Source organism: Cebus imitator, unplaced genomic scaffold, assembly GCF_001604975.1.
Source record: "Cebus imitator isolate Cc_AM_T3 unplaced genomic scaffold, Cebus_imitator-1.0 Scaffold475, whole genome shotgun sequence".
NCBI lineage: Eukaryota > Metazoa > Chordata > Mammalia > Primates > Cebidae > Cebus > Cebus imitator.
In genome coordinates, this window is record NW_016107790.1 from 1,630,437 (window position 1) to 1,640,307 (window position 9,871).

The following is a 9,871-nucleotide window of genomic DNA, read 5'->3' on the forward strand; positions in this document are numbered from 1 at the left end:
AAAAAAAGAAAAAAAGATATCCAAGTGGAAATGTGAAGGAGACAGTAGGGGACCAGGATATGGAGTTGCAGACAGAACTCTAGGCTGAGCCCCAGACAGACGACATTATTTAAAGCCTTGAAAATGAATAGGAGAACCAAGGAGAGAGTATAAAGAAGACAAGAGGTCTAAGAATTAAATGAACAGGGCCTTTTTCACAGTAGAAATCTGGGAGAAAAGGAAGAGCCAGTAAAGGAGACAGAGGAGGAGCAGCCTATGAGTCAGGAGGAAAACCAGGAAGACCTATACCAAGAGCAGCTGCCTGAAAGGATACATTAAGGAGGAGGATGTAAACAACTACATGAAGTGTTGCTGACAACTGACTGTGATCTTCAGACAGGGAGAACATTGGTGCCATTGAAAAAGCCTTACTGGAATATTCAAAAGGTAACAGAAAGATAGCAACGGAGACAACAAATACAGATAATTCTTTCAAGGAGTTCAGCTCTAAATGGGAGGAAAGACAAGGCAAGAACGTTAAGAAGGACAGGAAGCTAGGGCAGTGCAGAAATGGAGACAAAGGGAAAGAAAAGGAATCGAGAAGAATGCATAGGTAGAATGGGAAAATACAACTTTGTTTTGTTTTGTTTTGTTTTGAGATGGAGTCTCACTCTGTGGCCAGGCAACAGATTCTCCTGTCTCAGCCTCCTGGATAGCTGGGATTACTGGTGTGAGCCACCATGTATGGCTACTTTTTGTATTTTTAGTAGAGACGGGGTTTCACCATGTTGGCCAGGCTGGTCTCAAATTCCTGACCTCAAGTGATCCGCCTGCCTTGGCCTCTCAAACTGCTGAGATTACAGGTGTGAGCCCCCATGCATGGACAGGAGGACACAACTTCTAATGGGAAGTAAGTTTGGAAACAGCGATTCAAGGAAAACTCAGAGGTCCAGCTTATATCAAGTGATAAAGCTTTTAACACACATCAGTAAGGTTAGAAGAAATAGGAGGAGAAATGAGGCAGAGATAGAGAAAACTGGCATGCTGCTTCCAGATACTTCTCCCTCTCCTGCCTCCGACCAGGGCTGTTCTGACTGGAGGAAAAAAAGATTTTTTTTTAACAATGGGGAAAACTTAATATGAGCTAGTTATTAAATGTTATTAATGAGTTATTAATTTTGTTGGGTGGAACAAAATATAATTGTAACAATGTAGTGTATAACAATGAAATTATGGTTATGTTAAAACAAGAAGTCCTTATGTATTAGAGATGCCACCTGAAGTATTCCCAGGTGAAATGATATAACTGGGATTTGCCACCAACACTCTAGCAAGGAAAAGAATAAGTGAAAGTATTGTAAGACAGAAGATATTGACAACTTCACAGCACCTGACAAGCCCTGGGAATGAGCAGATACTGAAAGAAGGAATGAAAGGTATAACGAATGAGAGCATCAGCTCTGAAAAATATTCCTTGTGTAAATGGTCACCCTTAAAACAGGCCTAGTTTTCTGAGGGAACCAACTGGGGTTCTGATCCCTGAATGGGACACTGTAGAACACAGATGTCAAAGCTGAGCAAAGAAAACCCACTCGTGGTTCAAAATGCAATAGGTAAGTGGCACCCACCTGAAGCTGGGCTGTCAGGAGCTCAGGAGTATCCCCTCTCCCCAGCAGGCAGTCCTCTCTGGGCAGGCAGGAGCCACGGGGGGGCAGAACAAGAACAAAAAGCGTTCAAGAAAATCAAGGGAAATCTTCAAACTCCAGCAGCGCAGCACCTCCTCTTACTTAATGGCATCAGGAACGGATCTGCCACAGAAGAAAAGAAGAAAAGAATTGTGGGCAGCTTCCTGGGAACACAGCTGGGATATAGGTTGAAAGCACAACCTGCCCTGACAAGCTGTTGATGCTGAGCATGAGGTGATCTTCTCTGTGTCTGTTATTAATAAAAGGTAATATTTACTGAGCACTTAGTATATACCAGAGACTGTTACAGCCACTGTATGAGTTTTACCTCATTCTATCCTTTCAACAACCCAGGGAGATAGACGCTATTATCCTCTCTTGGATAAAATTGAGAAAATTGAGGTACAGTGAAGTCAGCCTCTTGCCCAAGGTAACACAGCTAAAAAGTGACAGATCCTAGGGGAAACGTGGCTGTGGAGACCGTGCTCTTACACAGTAAGGGCAGTGATGCTGAACTCTGTGGGTTGCAAGGATTCTCTGTGTCCACTTTGAGATGAATCACGATTGGTCATAAGGCGTTAAGTGTTGAATCTGGAGATTTGGTCTACAGAGTTTTATCTACTTCTGGCTGTTTGTAATTTCTCCGCAATAAAAAATTAAGTGGAATGTGAAATCCCAAAGTCTGGCCACACCAGGGGCATGGCAATCTGTAATTCTTGCGATCAGTGACAGTCCCCAGGACCTTTGGAAAAAAAAGTGTTCTGTGGGCCCCAGCCAGATTTCCTCCTCCAAGGTCCGAACCCGGGGGCGACCAATCAAAGTGAAATCCTAAGATCGCGCCAAAATGGCCACCCCAGATCCAGTGTAACCCAGACTTGTTTGGCCAAGCCAGACAGCTCCTCATTCCACTCCAGCAAAGCCGAAGAACAGTGGGGCCCCAAGACGACTAGCTCTCAACCCATGAAAACCCCGGGGACACATGGCCTCAGGAATGGTCCTCATTCCACCACCTGGGAAATACCACCCCTTCCCCCAAATACTACTTATTCAACTCCCCAAAACCCCGGGACTTAATGGCATGAGAGATCCCTTTTCCCAAAACCCGATTTCAGCCAAAGCCTAACCTGTCCCCACCCTCAAGAACCTTAGGAGACATAGCCTGATCCCCGCACCCATCACCATCTAGTTTCACAGATAGGCTTCACCCAACTCCCCGGGAGATGCACGCCCACACCCCAAAAATAAGACATCCGGGAGAGGATGGCCTGCGCCACGGCAGCGCTTTCCCACCACAACCACCACCCCTGCGCCACCCGCACGGTCCCCAAATTCAGCCTATAGTCCAGCCTTCCGGGACCTTCCTTTCCACGCAGAAAAGGGTACGGCTGCGGCAAAGGTCCCGGGGGAGTCTCACTCACCAGCGCCACCAAAGAACAAGGGGTCGCTCCAGCCACCAGCTGGGGAGCTCTTCCAACGGGGCACCGGGACTACACTACCCCGAATCCTCGGCACCGCGCCCAGACCACACCTCCCAGGATGCTCGGCGCCACCAGGCGCGCCGCGGCGGCTGGCAGCTCCCATTGGCCTCCGACGGATCCGTTTCTGAGTAACGCGCTCTGGTCGCTGGAGAATAGCCACCGTGGCACCTGAATTTTCCCTCTTTTTTCTTAACCACGTGCATACAACACGTAGACGCTCCCGAGAAAAGTGCCTGGCCCTACTGCGACCCTCCCTCTGAGCGCCTCTGCACCGAAAACCTCACTTCCCACTGGCCCCCGGAGCGACTTCCGCACCCGGTACCGGGCTCGCCCCTCGGCGCGTGGAAATGACGTTTCTGGGCGCGTCTGTTCGGCTTCTGGGGTTGGCCCGCGGTGTGCAGCTGGCGGACCGCGGTGCTTTTGGTGCTGGTTGGTGTTGCAGCATCCTCAGGTCTCCCTGGCCACAGCCCCTCGCTTGGAAACTCTTGTTCCATATTCCTGAGCACCCGGCGAATGTCACCTCGTATATCCTTTAGCGCCATTTAAAGCCTTGGAAAGGCCGAACAGTCTTCCCTAATTCTCACATCCTGTACGAGGTAGACCCGAATCTGAGCCCATGCCCTCAACCCGAACACACCTTTTCCGGTGCCCTGAGACCTTTTTCTTCTTTTTGAAGTCCACGAAGCTATGGGAAAACTCTCATCTCCTGGGAAACAGAAGCCTCATTCTTAGGCCAGAGGCTGGCCTGCTGTCGGCTTGCCTCTCTAGGTCTTTGTTCGGGATCCTGGTTGAGAACAGGTCTGCCCTAGTGCCATCTGGGACGCCCCCCCGGGGATCTTGAGGGGAAGGCCCACTTCACTCCTGAGAGGGCTTTTCCACCAGTGCATCCTCTCATTGCTTTTCACCTTCCTCAGATAGGCTTTCGGAAACTTCGTCATTCTCTGGGAAGACCAAGGAAATGACCATGCAGTCTGAAGGGCCAGGGAGAAATGAGAATTTCCTAAAGTTATTTTTTAGCTATCAGAGGGTGAATCCATTCCTTTCTCGTGCCCCAAGGCTTTATTATTTATTGTGAATTCAGTTCAGTCCCGGCTCCGGAGACATGTTCAGTGTTACTTGGATTCATCCCTCAACATCATTCTCTGCCTCACCCATAGCTCCGTCATTCACTAAGAAATTAGTTGTTAATACACATAAAGGTTCAGAACAATGCAGGGGTACCCGTGTTCAAATGTTTGCTGTACAATAAAGACGTAAATAGCTGACATCTCTTGGGCCTGGAAATGAAGACTTACCGGATGAGGTGCTGCCTGAGGAATTAGGAAAGATGAGGAATTGGAGAAACACACAGGAGTGGGGAAGAGTGTAAGAAGTGTGGTCAGAATCTCAAGAGTCTAAGCCACTGGGCAGACTGGTGATTACTGTGAGATTTTCAATAGTGCATGGTCTTGCATCCAGCTGATTTGCATATAGACAAGGATGCCATCTAGATGTCCGTGCATGTCATACAGATATTCGGTGTGTCCAGCCTCCTGTTTCATCTTTGAAAAACTTCTCATCACTTAATAATTAGCAGTTTCCATCTAGAAATCTGGATTCCCTGCTTTCTAAAACACTCTTTTTGTCCTGGTACTTGCCACCCACTCTATCACACTCCATGCCATAACTCATCTGGAATACTTTTAGCTCCTCTGAATGCTTCCTGTCCTTCAAGACCAAATACCCAGCTCTCTTTCATGAACCCTTCCCTGAACACTATCCTATAGTGACTTCTTGAGACTCTTCTAACCCTGGCTGTACTTGGGGGCTTTTTGGAATACGATGCCTGAATACCATACCAAGAAATGAGTTTGCAGTGGAGCCTGGGCATCATTATTCTTAACAGAGCTGTTTTCCTCTTAAGAAGAGAAGGTATTATGTAATAATGTAGAAGAAAGATCTTGTTTTGGGAAATCAGAAGCTTAGTTATTGGTTAGTTGCTGCTATTTCTGAACCATGTACCTGGGTAGATCATTTAACCTAGTGCATCTCAAACATGCATACATATCACCTGGGATCTTGTAAGCAGCAAATTCTGAATCAGCATGCCTGATGGAGCCCACGGATCAGCATTTCTAATAAGCTTCCAGATGATGCTAGTACTGCTTGTCCTCAGACCATACTGGGTAACAAGGCTTTAACCCAATCAGGAGCTCAGATCCTTAAATTGAATATAAACAGCTAGATTAATCTCCAAATTCCTAATGCCCAGAAAAACCATGATTCTATACCTATGTTTTGTTTTAATGTGTTGTCTATTAAATTGGAAGCACCTCAAGGTTAGGAATTGTTTTTTCATTTGTAAACCCCATAATAGCCAGACTAGGATCTAGACAAATGATGCTGGTTGGATAGTGAACAGGGTTAAGGTCTTGGAATCCAAGCTCCAGAGTTACAGTCAAAAGCAGGATCTAGATATTTTACCTATCTTCCCCAAGGAAGCCCTCTTGCTCCCTTGTTTTCAACATGGGCACACGTGGCAAGACTGTGTTTGGCATAATGGGTTTTCATGGTATTCAAGGTTGTGGCTGTGGATTTCATGTAAGAGGTATGAAGGCTGTGGAGTCCTTTTCAGAAGGACCCATACTGGGAGGCTGTGCTGGGAAACTATAGCAACCTGATCTCACTGGGTGATAATGGCTTCTCTTCCAATCTAAAATCTGACTCACTGAGCAGCTTAAATCCCTCATGCAGAAAAGGCAGTGCATGGAGTAGCTGCCAGGTATAGCTGACTTTCGCCTTTTGAACTTGAAAACAAAGGTTATTCATGTTTTCCTAGGGAAGGTCAGGTTTGTTTGTTTTGATATAGTTGAGAATGGGTAGATGGGGGGTGTGTGTGTTTGTGTGCATGCGTGTGCACACTACTCTTGAGAATTTGCCTGTGGTTCTCAGCAGTTTGACATTGATGTGTCCAAATCATTTGTTGTTGTTTGGTATTAATCCACTTTGAGGTTTATTGAGATTCTCTGATCTGTTAACCAATGTTTTTCATTAAATTTAGGGACTTTAACTGTCATATTTTAAATAATTCTTTCTCCGTTTCTTCTCATTTTGGAAAATTATTTCTCAATTTCCTCTACTTTTGAGTCTCCACTTACATGTATGTTATACCGTTTGATATTGTTCCTGAAGCTCTGTCTGATTTTATTCAGTATGTTTTTCTGTTTGCCAGATTGGTTTCTATTTACCTGTCTTCAGGTTCACTGAAACTTCCTTTTGCCATCTTCAATCTTTTAAGCCCATCTAGCACATTTTAAATTTTTATTCATTACATTTTTAGTTCTAGAATCCCCTCTTGTTTCTTTTCAAAATAATTTCTATGCCCATTTGTTTCTTTTTGATGCATGTATTTTTCTTTAATATGTTTATACTGGTTTCTATAAAGTCTGTGTGCTGAAACCTCTGGACCATCTCAGAATCTATTTCTGTGACTTTTTCTTAATAGTGGGTCACACTTCCTGTTTCTCTGCATGTCTAGTAATTTTAAAGTTTTTTATGCTGGACATTTTTTTGTGCCTTGATTCTAAATTCTCTTATGTTCCTCTGAAACTGCTTTTTATACCTGTCGGCAGTTTAATTACTGGATGACTGTTTTGAACTTGTATAGGCTTCATTTTATGCTTTGTTAGGATAGATCTTTGAAAGTTCAAAGTGTTTACCATGCTCCTCTGACTTGCAGGACTCAAACTCCAAGTTCTTTGACCCATACAGATATTTTAAAGTTTTTATTTTAGTTCCAATTAGAGCATCTGTAGAGAAGACCTTACTATAAAATGTCCTTATTTTATGGCATGACCCCTCTGGTTTCTCAGCTGAATGACTGGGGTGTTAATGAGGTTTGTTTATTCTGATTGAGAAAGAATGCCTACAATTGCCAGCCCTGCTAAACTTCTAGTGTTTCTATTCTTCTCTCAAGCAGCTGTTTTCTAGTAATCACTGCATATTTGCCCTGCACAAGCAAAGCTCAACTTCAGCTGAGGTAGGCTTTCCCCACTTTGCACAGCTGCCTCCTTTCTGAGACCTACCCTACCAATACCATCTGCTTCACCATCCCCAAAGTCTTTTCTGCCTCCTCACCTCCTTGAGACCAGTTTGCTCTGCCCCTACCATCCTGTATCATGGTCAGGTAATTCTCCACAAGCAGTTAGCCAGGGCAAATGTGGAACTCATCTTCTGAATTTCCCATCTCTCAGGGATCACAATTTTGTGCAACTTGTAGTCGAATGCCTGAAAATAGTTGCTTTGTACTTTTTTTTTTTTTTTTTAATAAAGATGGGGTTTCACCATGATGGCCAGGCTGGTTTTGAACTCCTGACCTCAGGTGATCCACCTACCTCGGCCTCCCAAAGTGCTAGGATTACAGGTGTGAACCACAGCACCCGGCCCTGCTTTGTACTTTCTCCAGTGTTATGATTATTTATAATGAGAATGATCATCTGATACCAGTTATTCCACCATGGCCAGCAGAAGAAATTAATTTGGTAACTTCTGTAAATCACAAAATTTATATTTATTTTTCTGACTATCCTAGATCTAGGACAAATCCTCATGTAGGAGCTAATTTGTTATAATCAGTAAGACCATAGTTACGTAAGGAACTTTAACTGATTTTGGGGTTTGTTGCCCTTTCTCTGAAATACTAGTGAGGTACCTTTTATTAGAATATCTGACAAAAAAGTCATCAGCTGCAAGTTTAATAAGTTTCATCCGTTTAAAAAGACAATTTGTGTTTCTACTTGACTCACAGTAATATACCTCAAAGGTTAATGGTATTCAATAACCAGTTTTGAAGTAAAATAAAATTAATGGGATGAAAAATTTTAAGGTATGTGATTGGTATTACTATTCTTGGAAATACGACTTGAATATTTGAACTACAAGGTCTTTTACGTTTTCTGTAAAGCCTTGAAAAGACATATAGTTGCTCTGATGATTACAGGACATACTAATTATGCTTATTATATCCAATTAGTTAATCAGTGTTCTTGTGCTGGTTGAATTAATTACACTTTTAAATTGTAACTGCAGGCAAATTTTGTTACTCAGCTCCCTGACTTCTGAGAAATACACTTAAAGAATGTACCAAATTTACTCTGGTTGTCTTGAGGTATTTATGCCAAGGTATGATCACCACACAATGTCAGTTTTGAAAAGAAGAAGGAGTCTGCCCCTGAGAAATAGTTTTATGTCAATATTTGATTTAGTGTATCTGCACTCCGTAGTGAGATCTCAAATGACTTAATTCTTTCTCATCAGCGTGCCTGTTGAAGTGCAGACTTCTCAGGAGTAGTCGGAGATACTGGTTTTTATTGTTTTATGTGCAGGTTTCTCCCTTGGTTTTGAGTGCCTGAATTTAGTAGGATACACTTGAAGCCTGTCCCTTATAATGGCAATTACTGCATGTGTAAGCTGTATCTACTATACAAACTCAGCAGAAGAGCTTTACATCACTTGCTGCAAAGTTGTTATACAAAGGCATTACTTTGGGATATTTATGGACCAAACAAGGTGGCATTTGTGTGCTGCTGTCACTTTTAATTATATTCAGATACATGCTTCTGAATAATAAAGTCCAGGAAATTGGCCAATTTGTTGTCCTAGGAAGGATAAATTCAACTGTTGGATTTTCTTTGTGGCTTGGTGGGGCCAAATAGGAAGCTGGTTTAAGGAATCTCTGCAAATGTTAGTTATACCGTTTTTGTCTTTGTTCCTAATTGTTGCTGCTGTCAACAATTAGGTATATTGTTAACAGGGTGTTAATACTTCGGCAGAGCTACCAGCTCATCAGTTCTACCCACAGATGATTCTGTATCAAAAAGAAATTGAAATGACTATGTTAGAAACAAATCCTTTGAGAATGATACAGAAAAACAACATGGAGGTATAGAACTGGAAACCTGATAACTTGGCTATTATTTGTGTGGTCATCCAATCATTTTAGGGAAAAAAGACACCAAAAGAAGAAACAGTAAAGGAAAAGATTCCATTTACAGCAGCACCTGCTTAGAAAATAACAAAACAATGCTATATCTGTTAAGAACTATAAATTTTGAGTGACCCTAGTAGGGCAAAACTGTGTGGCTCTAACTCAATAACTTTTCCTGACCTCTGAAAAATAGAACCTTTTAAACCAATCATGTAACAGTACTATGGATTCATTCTGACCTATCCAGAGCGCTAGTGTTTAATCTATAATGAACACAGCCATGATGAAACTCTACCTCCTAACATTTAAAAACACTGAAATTTCACCTTCAGTGAACAACTTGTGAAACTTTTTCAGTGGTGTGGGTAGTAACTCAACCTTTTCACTTCTTTTCTTAAGCTCTAGTGGTTTTTTTTTTTTTTACATTAGAAACCAAGAATACTATATATGAAAGTCAAAATTCTGATCATAGCACATCCATTGTATTTAATGACTTCATTATTGAAAGAAAAAGTTAAAAAGGCAAGGAAACTGAGTCTTTAACCCAACCTTGAAAAAATATAGCAAAAAGAAACACAAAGGCATAAATGAATACATTGGACAACAGTGAAACTGTGGTAATACTTGCGAAGTGAGTTGGGGCTCAGTACCTGTTAGCTAGGATTCATTATTGCTGCTTCCTTATTCTCCCCCAATGCACCTTCCATCTCACCTTGTCCCTGGCAGCTTCTCACAAGCTCTATTGCACTTTTTTTTTTTTTTTT

General features: G+C 42.7%; 1 protein-coding gene across 1 annotated transcript in view; it reads right to left on the reverse strand.

Annotated features, from left to right (window-relative positions):
* The window catches only part of LOC108292060 (zinc finger protein 793), a 20,478-nt gene extending 17,274 nt beyond the window's left edge, over positions 1 to 3,204 (reverse strand). The window contains 2 exon segments of the mRNA XM_037732858.1: positions 1,608 to 1,787; positions 3,083 to 3,204. The gene's annotated coding sequence lies outside the window, so the exon portion shown is untranslated.
* Positions 3,205 to 9,871: the final 6,667 nt, after the last annotated feature.